This window comes from Lygodium microphyllum, chromosome 24 (assembly GCF_053477565.2).
Source record: "Lygodium microphyllum isolate KBCC chromosome 24, Lygodium_microphyllum_v1.1.10, whole genome shotgun sequence".
Taxonomy (NCBI): Eukaryota; Viridiplantae; Streptophyta; class Polypodiopsida; order Schizaeales; family Lygodiaceae; genus Lygodium; species Lygodium microphyllum.
The window spans coordinates 98,476,804-98,489,465 of NC_141158.1; the positions used below are offsets into that span (position 1 = coordinate 98,476,804).

General features: G+C 40.4%; 3 pseudogenes; 1 reads left to right on the top strand and 2 right to left on the bottom strand.

Annotated features, from left to right (window-relative positions):
- On the bottom strand, positions 1-1,959 carry LOC148015423 (thiol protease aleurain pseudogene; annotated as a pseudogene).
- Positions 1,960-2,069: 110 nt separating this feature from the next.
- Positions 2,070-2,975, bottom strand: LOC148015424 (thiol protease aleurain pseudogene; annotated as a pseudogene).
- A 2,314-nt stretch (positions 2,976-5,289) lies between these two features.
- Positions 5,290-12,662, top strand: part of LOC148015425 (plasmodesmata-located protein 8-like) — a 70,461-nt pseudogene continuing 63,088 nt past the window's right edge.

A 12,662-nucleotide genomic window follows, 5' to 3' on the forward strand; every position in this document is an offset into this window, starting at 1 on the left:
TCACTGATAGTGTTTTGGGTTGCTGAAAAAGCTTTCATTAACAACATCATACACTTGAGCACACAGTGAGTCTGCATTAAACTCGCACACATCGTCTTCTATCTTATAAGGGTATGTTTCTTCAGTTTCCAAGCAACCGATGTGCTTGACATACTCAAATGCCTAAGAGGGCAAGCCTCCATTACATCTATAGTTGTTGTAATCTCTTATACAATCTACTAGCTACTGCTCAGAAAGCAACACCATCTATCTAGTGGCTTGAGCATGTGCAACTTCCAAAGCACTAGTGGTACTGAATGTCTAGCAGGAGCCACAATGCACTTGATTTTTGACAGGGCTCACAATGCCATCATCACGCCAATATTTCCTTGCAGGAAGGTCAGTAGAGAAGCTCCTTGGGAGATGGATACCCTTGGTGGCTGAACAATTTTGTTGCCCAGATCTCAAGTAGGTTTTCCTGAACTCGTCCCATCTAACATCAGCAAATTGATTAACAGTGAGAGTTTATGGGAGCTTCTTGATGTTGGTGGAATTGATAAGCTTAACATTGCAAACAAATGTAGAGAAGCGATGGCGGACCTCTGCGGTGGTAGAGTTTTAATGCTTCCCATTCGTATGTGGAAAGGATGCGAATCAATGTGCCAATTGAGAGGCCCAAATGATGCTTGATATATCAACATCTTTCTTAGTCTTGAAGAGGTGTTGGTTCCTTGTAGTTGCGGAGACGAAATATCAGAAATAATAGTAGAAGGAGCATCCTGCAAAGAAGCTCCATTTGTGAGGCAGCCATCTCTCTGCTTTGAGGGAGTCTCCCATGGTTTCCTTTGCCAGGACGATCCATTCAAGATCTGCAGGAACTAGACAATAAGGGCATTGCTCTTGGCCTTTGGTGGCACTGCGATCAGACCACTCCTAGGACCATTGTAGTGGGAACAACATTTAGACGGTGGCATTGTCTGGCATGTTTGATAATCGTCTATCTTTAGGATAGACATTAAGTGGCTTGGAGAAGGATCAATGAAGAAGGGAAGAGAAGAGACCTGCTAATGCTTGCTTAATATTCTTGTGTGTTTCAAAGAAGATGGGAGGGGAGCTAGGTGGATTTTAAGTGAGGAGAAGGATATGAGATGGAGAATAGGCCTAAGGTATGGATATGGAAAAGGTCTTAAGGTAGGTTCAACTCCTACTATCCATTCATTATAAAATAGGGCTAAAGAAGGACTCTACTCTAATGAAGCTAGTCATAGCTCACCATGGCTCTGATACCATGTTGGGAAACAAGGATCTAGAGCTATGCTAGCTATGGCGAATGAAGATTATAAACATAAAATATAATTGAGATAAAGAATTGTAACTCAAGTGAATTAGGTTCCAAGATAGATTAGCTTGGACTCATAAACACAATCTTGAGTAACTCAAACTGAAAAGTACCATTCCATTCAAATGAGTTTCAGGTACATGACTTTATAGCTTTTTGCATAGTACCACCTTTCCTCATCGTGCTTATGGGATTTTGGACATCTCTTCCTAGAGCATTCATCATTGCTTCTCTCTCATACAAAGCCACTTATGGGCAAGCCGTTATGGGAGTACATACAAGCATCATTTTCTATTCTTAACAACCCCCCTCAAATGATGTCTACCCTTGCTGGCTTCTGCCCCCCTGCATGCAAACATGGACCAGGAGACTAGCTCTTTGGCAACCTAGTCAAGTTAAGGCTTGAAACTTTATATATTGGTAGGGTTTTTACATCCACTATGGAAACCAAATTAAGATCCTCTATAGAAAAAAACATTTTTTTTGTTTGCAACACTGCAAAATATTTTCTTTATCTTTTTTTTTTGGTTTTGTTGCTTCTTTGGAAACCTTTGATCTTCATCATCTTTCTGCAGTTCCTTATCTTCATACTTTTTGGCTTTTGTTGTGCTCCTTATCCCCTTTGTTGATATGTGGTACATGCCTTTTACTTTAGTATTATTGACACAATCTTTTGCCCAATGCTTTTATGATGCATATACACAAGTGCATTGCTTTGGCGTTGTAGGTGTTTTCTTGTATTCAAGGTTTGCTATAAAAGAACTCCCAAAATCATTGTTGGATTTATTGTCACGAGATCTAAGCCATATTCCTTTGAGAAATTCCAAGCGTCAACTTCTATTAGTGTTTTTGATAGCATATACCATGCATTTGATGGTGGCTGATAGTGTTCTGGGTCACTGAAAAAGCTTTCATCGACAACATCATACACTTGAGCACCCATTGAGTCTGCATTGAATTGGCACACATCATCTTCTATCTTATAAGGGTATGCTTCTTCGGTTTCCAAGACACCCGTGTGCTTAACATACTCAAATTCCTAAGAGGGCATGTCTCCATTACATCTATAGTTGTTGTAATCTCCTGCACAATCTACTAGCTACTGCTCAAAAAGCAACGCCATCTATCTAGTGGCTTGAGCATGTGCAACTTCCAAAGCACTAGTGTTACTGAATGTCCAGCATGAGCCACAATGCACTTGATTTTTGATAGGGCTCACAATGCCATCATCACGCCAATCTTTCCTTGTAGGAAGGTCAGTAGAGAAGCTCCTCAGGAGGTGGGTACCCTTGGTGGCTGAACAATTTTGTTGCCCAAATCTCAAGTAGGTTTTCCTAAACTCGTCCCATGTAACATCAGCAAATTGATTAACAACGAGAGTGGATGGGAGCTTCTTGATGTTGGTGGAATTGATAAGCTTAACATTGCAAATGAATGCAGAGAAGCGATGGCAGGCCTCTGCAGTGGTAGAGTTGTAATGCTTCCCGTTCCTATGTGCAAAGGATGCAAATAGATGTGCCAATTGAGAGTCCCAAATGATGCTTGATATATCGATGTCTTGAAGAGATGTTGGTTCCTCGTAGTTGCAGAGACAAAACAACAGAAAAAATAGTAGAAGGAGCACCCTGCAAAGAAGCTCCATCTGTGAGGCAGCCATCTCTCTGCTTTGAGGGAGTCTCCCATGGTTTGCTTTGCCTGGACGATCCATTCAAGATCTGCAGGAACTGCACAGTAAGGGCTTTGCTCTTCTTCTTGAGAAGCTAGTGGCCTTTGGTGGCATAGATTAGACGGGCCTTCACCACTGCTAAGACCATTGCAGTGGGAACAACATTCAGATGGTGGCCTCCTCTGTCATGTTTGATAATTCTCTATCTTCAAGATAGACAGTAAGTGGCTTGGAGAAGGGTCAACGAAGAAGGGAAGAGAAGAGACCTGCTAATGCTTGCTTAAGCTTCTTGTGTGTTTCAAAGAAGATGGGAGGGGAGCTGGGTGGATTTTAAGTGAGGAGAAGGATATGAGATGGAGAATAGGCCTAAGGTATGGATATGGAAAAGGCCTTAAGGTAGGTTCAACTCCTACTATCCATTCATAATAAAACAGGGCTAAAGAAGGACTCTACTCTAATGAAGCTAGTCACAGCTCACCATCGCTCTGATACCATGTTGGGAATGCATGATGGAAAATGGCTAAAAGCACAAGGGCGGCCTCTAAAATCAAGTCAAAGGCAAAAGCGCATTTTTAAATGCAAGGTGCTTCTAAAACTATTGTAAAAGAGCGCCAAGCTCCCTCCTGTGCAAATTCTAAAAGGTAGGTGGGCATAGGTAAGAAATAAGGCAAATAGAAAGCGCATAGAAGGAAATGGAAAAATGAACTTGCTACAATGGGTGGTCATGTAAAAAAGGGGATAAGGGAATGACAGCCCAAAAAAGGATTTAGGATTTTGTATATAAAGTTGAAAAGTGAATGAAGAGCTCATTATTTGGTGTGTGGCAAAGTGGACTCTTCTTCTTCTCTCCTTCTCTTGTCTTGCTTGATTGCTTATGAGTGCTTGAGGAAGGGAGTGTGAGTGAAGGAGTGAGTGTGTGAGGGTGAGGGATCTTGGAGAGGTTGAGATTCAAGAGTTATGTATACATAGACAAAGAGGCAACTACTACTAGTGGTTGTTGTCACTAATGCTAATCTTATCTAAGATCAATGCTACTACAAGTTCCAAACCAATGTAGCCATGTTTCCAATGATTGTTGACTTTATCCTAGGCATCTCCTCTCTTTAATCAATCTCCATGTTGTCACAGGAATTATCCACAATGTATGATGTATATGTCTTGCATGACATGCTAAGAATATCCTCATACATGGGTTGGCATCCACCGCATACAACACCCTCGATATGATTGTCACAGTTGTAGCCCTCCATATCGAGATTTCAACACAGAATTTTGATGTCTCTTAGCTTCATAAATTAAATATCAGTAGCCCTCCAGATTGGGATTCCAACATAGAATTTCAATGTCTCTAGCTTCATAAATAAATAAAAACCACTCCTTTTTAAGGTTTCAGATCTTTAGACTTTCAGAAATCCACCACCGTAATGTTTGCGCAGCCGTCTCAAAGGCGGTTGAATGGAGTGCAGGCTAGCCATTATGAGCTCCAACTGAAGGTTTCAACCTTCATTTCTGTAGTTAGCGCAGGTTTGGGAAGGGAATGGAATGGCCGATTGGGCTGCAGAAAACACATGTTCTCCAGCTGGTCATGGTGATCTGCCCCTTTCTGATCCTGCATCAGCTGCAGCCTCAGCCAACGCCGTAGGGAAAAAACGCGGCCGAAACCCGAGCTTTTTTTCATTTCTTTTGCTCCATTGAGAGTTTTGAGAGCGAGAGCGAGGGAGAGAGTGACCGTCGTGAGAGAAGGAGAGGAAGAAGACTTGCCGCCGCCACCGTCGCCGTTGTTCGCGAAGGAGAGGAGGAGCCTTCATCGCAAAGAGAAGCCGCCCTACACTCACCATATCTCATCGGTGAGTCTCCCTCTCTCTTTCTTTTGCTTGTTCAAGGTTTAAATCACTCTCTTTTGCTTGTTTAGGAGAGGAAATGAAAGAGAAAGAGAGGGAGAGGGAGAGGGAGAGAAAGAGAAAGAGAAAGAGAGGGAGAGTGCATTCTCTCTCTCCCTCTCCCTTTTGCTTGTTTAATGTTTAAATCGCTTTCTTTTTTGCTTGTTTAGGAGAGTTTTTTGCTTGTTTAGGAGAGGAAACGAGAGAGTAAGAGAGAAAGAGAGGGAGAGGGAGAGGGAGAGATAGGGGGAAGAAATGAGAGAGGGAGAGAAAGAGAAAGAGAGGGAGAGGGAGGGAGAGTGCATTCTCTCTCTCCCTCTCCCTTTTGCTCAGGTTACATGAACTGCCTCCGCAATACGACTTCCGCAACAGCGCTCAATAGCAGCGCATTCAAGACAAACCTGAACGCGCGCTGGAGAGGCTGACGGCGTTGGCCGGGACAAGGCGGTACAGCACAGCGTCTGCAGGGGACGACGTTAATCAATGGCGATAATCAGGGGGCGTCATCATCATCATCATGCCAGGAATGCGTGAGGGAGGCCACGGCGTCGCTGCAGGCCGGATGCCCGTCGTCGGTCGGGGCGCGCATCCAGCTCGACCCCTGCTTTGTGCGCTACGACAACACCTCCGACTTTTACACGGCGTCGCCGCCGGACTTCAGCTGGGTGATCGGCTTCTGCTTCGCCAAGACCAGCGACCCCGTGGCCCTGCAGGCCATCCAGACGCTGATGGAGGACGTGATCAGCAGGGCCCCCGCCGAGGGCGGTAACGCCTCCGCCAACGCCAGAGTGGAGTCGGCCCTGGCGCAGTGAGTCGGCTACCTCAACCAGACCCAGTGTGCCTCCTGCCTTACCCAGCAGTCGTGCCGCGTCCTCTGTGACTCCACCCTCGGCCGGCGAGCAGGCTCACTACGCTAGCTGCTACTTCCGTTACGAGCCTTACCCATTTTTCATCCCCACCCCTGCCCCGAGCCCTTATTACGATCCACGACGACGTCGAGTGGAGGCAAACCACAAGGTGTGTGCCATTGCCAGCGCTGCTTGAATCGAACCTAGATTTACTGTAATCCGAACTCTAAATTTTGGAATATTTACATTTAATACTAAAATTAAGATGTGAGGAAGCCTTCGAAATTTGAAAGATTTTAGTATTAGAAAAACTTTCAAATACTTCTATCTTACCTCTATACTTTCAAGCGAAAGGTTTTTCACCTATTGGGGAGAACGTTTGCCTTTCCCAAGAATTGTTTCCATGTGCATATCAAATTACTTACTCCCTTTACCATAAATGTTGGATGAACTATTGTTGGTCATTTCTATATAGGCCACAAAATCTCATCCATTCTAGGTGGGGTTGTCGGTTCCCTTATCCTGGCTGCATCCTTAGTTGCTGTGGTGCTTTGTTACCGACGCAAGAGTTACTCAAGCATTAAAATGGGTTAGTAACTTTCATCTCCTCAAATACCCAATCATTTAATAAATCAAAAGCTAATATTAAAAATAAATAGTCGGCTTTGGACACAGATACATATGGCGATTTGCTTCGGCCCAAGGTCACGGTCTTCTCTTTAAATCAACTTGAAATCGCGACTAGGGGCTTTCATCTCCACAATAAGCTTGGAGTGGGTGGATATGACCCTGTCTACAAGGTATAATCGAGATATAACTCTCTACAACAACATATCTACTATTTTACTAAAAGGCACGCTAATTGTAGAATCTACTAAATTTATTTGTGTTAAAAAACCTAGATTAGAATGCTTAAGTGACTTTAGCTGTTGATTAGTTACTTTTAAATGATTTGAGAAAACTTAAAAAATGTCTCATTGTTCCATATCACCTACATAGATGGAACTTTAAGGAAACCAATGTTCACCACACAAGGCTTAGTATCATGTAAATTGCTAAATTTTCAAAAAAATTTAGAGATCTTTGGGAGAATTTTTTGCATTTTAGGATCTAGGTGACTTCCAAATTTTAAAAACTTAAAAATATTAAAAACTTCAAATCTTAAAAACTTTCAAATTGCCAAGCTTGAAAGTTTTATACTAGATCTATCTTTTGTGAATATTGAAGGAAACTCTCATGCCTACATGACGTGCGTTCAAGGCCTATTTATAAATATACTTATCTGTGAATTTTTTATGAATAATACATAACCCTTTTCTATTCAATCTATAAATAACCCCTTTATATTACACCGTTCTATTTGTAAAAAATGTATACAATTTATATTTTAAAAATACCTTATTTTGAACCCACATGATGCACACATATATTCATGAGTAACTTACCCGAGAGGAAACTTCAAATATGTTCTCATGATTCTCAAGAACCCATAATTTTTTTTTTTGTAATGTGGTCATTTGATATCAAGTTTAAAAAAAGCATCTTACATTGACGCTTTTAGCATAAGGCCGAAAAGCTAAGCTTGGAGTAGCTTCTTATACATAACTTTATAGGATCATGCAATCTTTTATTCTCAAAGATTGTAGCATTTCTATGACTCCAAAGGAACTTAATCATTAGCACCTCTCAGTAGGTGGATATTGAGTTTAATGGTTTCCTCATCAAAGGTTCTAGGGTCACCAAGCAATGTGAAATGTGACATTTGGATTCAACGAGCCATTAAACTTGCCTTTCTCAAGCAATCTTCTAATCTACTTCCATATTGGCTAGCCCAAAAAATATGATATACACACTCCTTTTTCTTGCCATAGAGATGACATAAAGGAGACATCAAAATTCTACAGCAGCTTATCACATGTGGGTAGTTTGTGGGCAGCACTCTCCAAAGCATAAAATTAAGTTACGGAGCTTCCACACTTCTGAGTGAGAGCTCTAGTGGGGGGGGGGATCATTCATAAATATATGTATATATAACGTTGTTGCAGCGCGTAGGGTTGAAGGTCACCACAGGGGTTTGGCAAGAAAAGTGGACAAGATAGATGGAGATGTGTCTTTAAGAGATAAGTAGATTACATTGAATGTTTGAAGGTTCGAGAGGTACTTCACGATCAATCACAGGGTTTTGAGAGAGAAGAATGTATGGGGGTTCAAGAGTTTAGACTCTGGAGATGGTAGAGATAAGAGAAGGGTTGAAGGTTTCAAGCCAAGTTCTTGAAGATGTTGATAGAGCTTCCAATTGCATGTTCTTAGCAAAGATCACAAGAGTATTATCTCATAAGTTCTAACTCAAATCAAGCTTGTTTTCTTGATTGTATGAGCAATCACAAATTATAAAATCAAATACAATATGCTGTCATGTACCATAAACAACTCTGCATCCCAACTTTCATACATGATGCCATAGCATGAATCAACTTTGCATGATTACATTCAATGTAGACTGTTAGGGACAAAAGCTTATGAGTCAATTATAAGGCTTGTAGGGCAAAGAAACTTACTTCAAGAGAGCTTCAAATTGAGTTCCTGATAAGAATAAGTTACCATAGCCAAGAAATAAGAGAAAAAGCTCCTCTTAATTCAACTCAAAGCATCTATGAATGATCTACAAACATTGCCCTGCCATAGGGGCACATAATACTTGCATATTTTGACAAGATGTCTTCTGTAGAGTAAGAATTGAATTAAAAGAACAATGCTATAGCTAATTCTCTGAATATGGTTGAAGATATCAGCCCAAATATCTTTCAGAATTCACCTTTGATAATAGCATAAACTTCCCCTAACACGTTGTCAGAGTGTTTGGTGTCAAAAGTCCACCACGGGGTAAGAGACAGCATGGTGAAGATAGAGTCAGAGAGAGGAGTAGACGGAAGAGAAGGAGTTTGAAGAAATTGAAGATGTAGAAGAATACTCCCAAAAAGAATTAGAAAATGTAGAAGAATACTAACAGAGATGAAGCTTGTCAGTTTCTTTCAACATTATGAGAAGATATAACTCTAATAGACAAAAATATGTATAAAATAATACCTTCATATATACTGCTTAGATCACCAATCTGATGCTTCCATTGACTCTGAAAGGGGGTAAAATACCAGTACACCTGAAGAGAATTCTGCCAGATCACTCTTTCATCTTCCCCTTCGGAGTGTTGTTCGCTGCCTGAAAACAACGATCGTGTGTCGCACGATTTTGTCAATCTCTCTTTTTACATAAAATCTTCTCAAATTGGCTGAAAGCTACATGCTTTCTTTTACATGTCATCCTAATCTAGAAGTTGTCTACAGTTTTATGGATTTTTACAAGAGATAATATCTAAAATATCAAAAATTGACTAAAATCTAATATTTTTGAACCATGGACACTAACACTAATGTCTAAAATGGCATTGACTCTCTAACTCAATAAGAAAGCCACACTCTATAATTTTTTACACAGTGTGCGCATAGTGGCAGGACATCCACCCCCTCCTAACCTGCATATCCTCTGGCATGTGCCAAAGTCTTTTGGATTTGCAGTGTCAGAAGAAGTATCTTCTGCCATTTCAATGTCTTCATCTTCTACCTCTTCTCCTTGCTCTATGTCTTCATGCTCTTGAATTATATCCAAGTCTTCTAACTCATATGTTGAACTTTCTCTTCATTTGAAGAGCTTGATTCTTTTTCCAGCCTACGTGTATCTTCATGCTGATCCCATCCAATTCAGCCAATGAATATGTGGCATTGTCATGAACGACCTTTACCACATACAGGCCAAACCAATGCTTTACCATCTTCTTAGAAGCACTGAATTGATTGTCTAGGATGCTGTCATAAACAAGCACCCAGTCATTTTCTTAAATTGCTCTTGGCCGAAGTTGATGTCGCTTATCAAATCTTCTTTTGTTCTTTAGTCTTGCTGTCTTTAGCTTCTCAATAGCTGCTTGAACATCTTCAGGCCTTCTTTTTAGCTGCCATATACGCAAAGTCAACAACTCTTATCTATTGATGACTTCCTCCCAAGGTAGAAGACTCCATGTGAGAATAGACTCTTCAATTGGCATAATTGGTTGTTGTCCATGCATAAGTTCAGTGGGCATATAGCCAATCATTGAACTGTGAGTAGTCCAGTCAGCCCATAATGCAAAAGGTAGCATTTTAGGCCATTCTTTGATCTTTCCTCTACAAGAATTTGCTAGGGCTTTGAGAATAGGCTGGTGCCCTCTTTCACTTTTCCCTTTGCCTTGAGGGTTGTAGGTTGATGTTAAAGCCAACTTAATACCCAATTGATCAAAGAAGTTGTGTGCCTCATCAGCATCCAACTCTCCTCTATCTGCAGTTACTTTACCCATACAACCATATCTACAAAACACTTTTTCAAACAAAAAATGACAAACAACTTAAGTGGTCTTGGTTGTTAAGGCTTTTCCTTCAACTTGATTGGGTAGATCCTCTCTTGCAAGCACTAAATACTGCATATTCCATATCCCTGTAGGCATGGTTACAAGATCAATAACCCATCTATAATGTATAGACAAGGGATAAGTCGGTTGTAACCCATCTCGTTGCTTGACCATAGAATACATCTGACACATATAACAAGTTTCAACAAAATGTGCTATATCCCGATACATGTTTTGCCACCAATATTTTTCTTTAACTTTACTAAAGGTTCCCCATATGCCTTTATGGCCAGCAATCTTTTGTTACCTAAAACTTGGACATGCGCTCCTTTATTCTTCTTTGCATGCTTCCATAGATGTCCTTCTTTAAGAAAAAAGCCATATGCTTTCCTCTTAATATGCTTGAACTCTTCATTAGTCCAAGACTCCTCCTCCTTCATTGTGCTCAAATATTGGCCAATCTTCTTCATAATCTTCTTCAAGGAAATGAACTAGAACTTGAGCAATGCAATGAGCATGTTGGCTTCTAGTTGACCACCCTTCTTCCATAGATAAATCTTTGATCTTTGTTGCTGTATGCTAATTTATAGCAGTACCTTGTCATGTTCTTAATGTACTTAATGCTATACCATTAAAAAGATCATCTTCACCTGCAAGATTCAGCTTTGGGTTTGTATATGCAGCAACTAAAAAGGTTCTTTCAACAGCCATGGAATGAAATTCAACAAGTATAGATTCTTTAGCTTTATCTTCTTCATCAGCTCTTCTTCATTGTCATATCTTGCACATGACAGCATATCAGCCTGGATTCGTCTTTCCTACAATATGCTTTAATTTGGGGTTAAGAGATTTAATATATGCAATCCATCTTAGCATAGCAATGTCAGGTGTAGAGCAATTGGCAATCATGCCCAAGAGTGGAAGACAATTAGTTTCTACCACTGCGGAATCACCTATAAAGTATTCACGATCACACTTTAATGCTATTACAACTCCCCACAATTCCCTTTTTACTTGTGCATACCTTCTTTGATGTTCATTGAGAACCTTTGCTCCACAACGAATTGCATACATGTTACCTTCAAGGTCTTCTTGGCCAATAGTCTATTCTATCCCAATGGGACTTGTATCCACAATAAGGATGATGGGTTGACCATTTGAATAATCAACCCTTTTGAGAGTGGGGGCTGAAATTAACAACTTCTTTAGTTTGTGTACAATGAGAGTATGCTCTTTCCCCTAAGAGAATCTTTGGCATTTTCTTAATAATTGATAAATATTTTTGGCTACATGAGCAAAATGTGGTATCCATATGAGATAGAATACACATGCACCAAGAAATATTCTCACCTCTGAGATATTTGTGCATTTTTCTTATATTCTGCTAATGGCATCTATCTTGATTAGTGAAGGTTTACTTCCGTAGGGGCCACATAGATGTTCAACCACTAGGACTTCTTCTACTCCAAAAATCGATTTAGCTCCAGAAAGGGTAAGATGTACCTCTTCTAGCCTTGTCAAAATCCTATCACAATCATGAATATGGTTAAGTACAAATGTCCTGCAACCATCTTCGTCAAGATCCTCATTCTTTTCATTGAATTCACATCCCTTGATAGGTACATCATCAAGAAATGGAAGAGTAAGTTGTGGAATAAAGTCCCTTAAGACTTTGTGTATGACATTCATCATATGGGCTACGAAGTTTGTTGCACCTTGTGATAGAGTGCATATGCGGACCAATCCAAGAGTTGTCTTCATTGTGGTAATGTCTCCCCTTTCTAATGAAAGCTAAAATTGGTCATATCCTGAATATAGGTTGCCCATAGAATAAATTACTCTACCTATAAAAGCTTCATCAAACTCGTCAACAATTGGTCCTGAACCAACATTTCGGATTGTGACACGATTAACAGGCTGTAGATCTTGGATGAATCATAAAGATCCATTTTTCTTGGGCATGATAAACCATCGATTTGAGTAAGGAGTTGAAAAAGGTTCTAAAATCTTCATTCTGATATTCTCATTTAGAAGTTCCAATCATTTGGGCAAATGCGCCCTTGGAACGGGAATGGGCTTGAGGTTCCAAGGCACATGTGGGACCGTAAAATTGACCATAGGAGTCACAATATTTGGATCCACACAGTCTATTTCACTTGGTTGAAATGCAAAAGCTTTTCCATGTTTCATTAGCATTTACATAAAAGAGTGTTTTTTAGCCGATGAAAGGAAAGAATTTTCACCTATTTTGAGCTCTTTTATACTTTCAGATGTGAACTTGTGACCAATGTTGGAAGGATCATGAAGACTTGACTGATTTGCTACCCTATCAACCAGCCCTTCACTTTCAGGAGGCAGTGGGACTGCCACTAGGCTTGACTTTCTTATCCACCATCTTGTATTTTGTCTCCGCTGTAGCCTTGTTGAGCAAACCAATGTCTTCCTGCTCAACAAAATCTTGAATTGTTTGATAAAAATCCAATGTACATACTTCTATGGACTGAATTTCAGC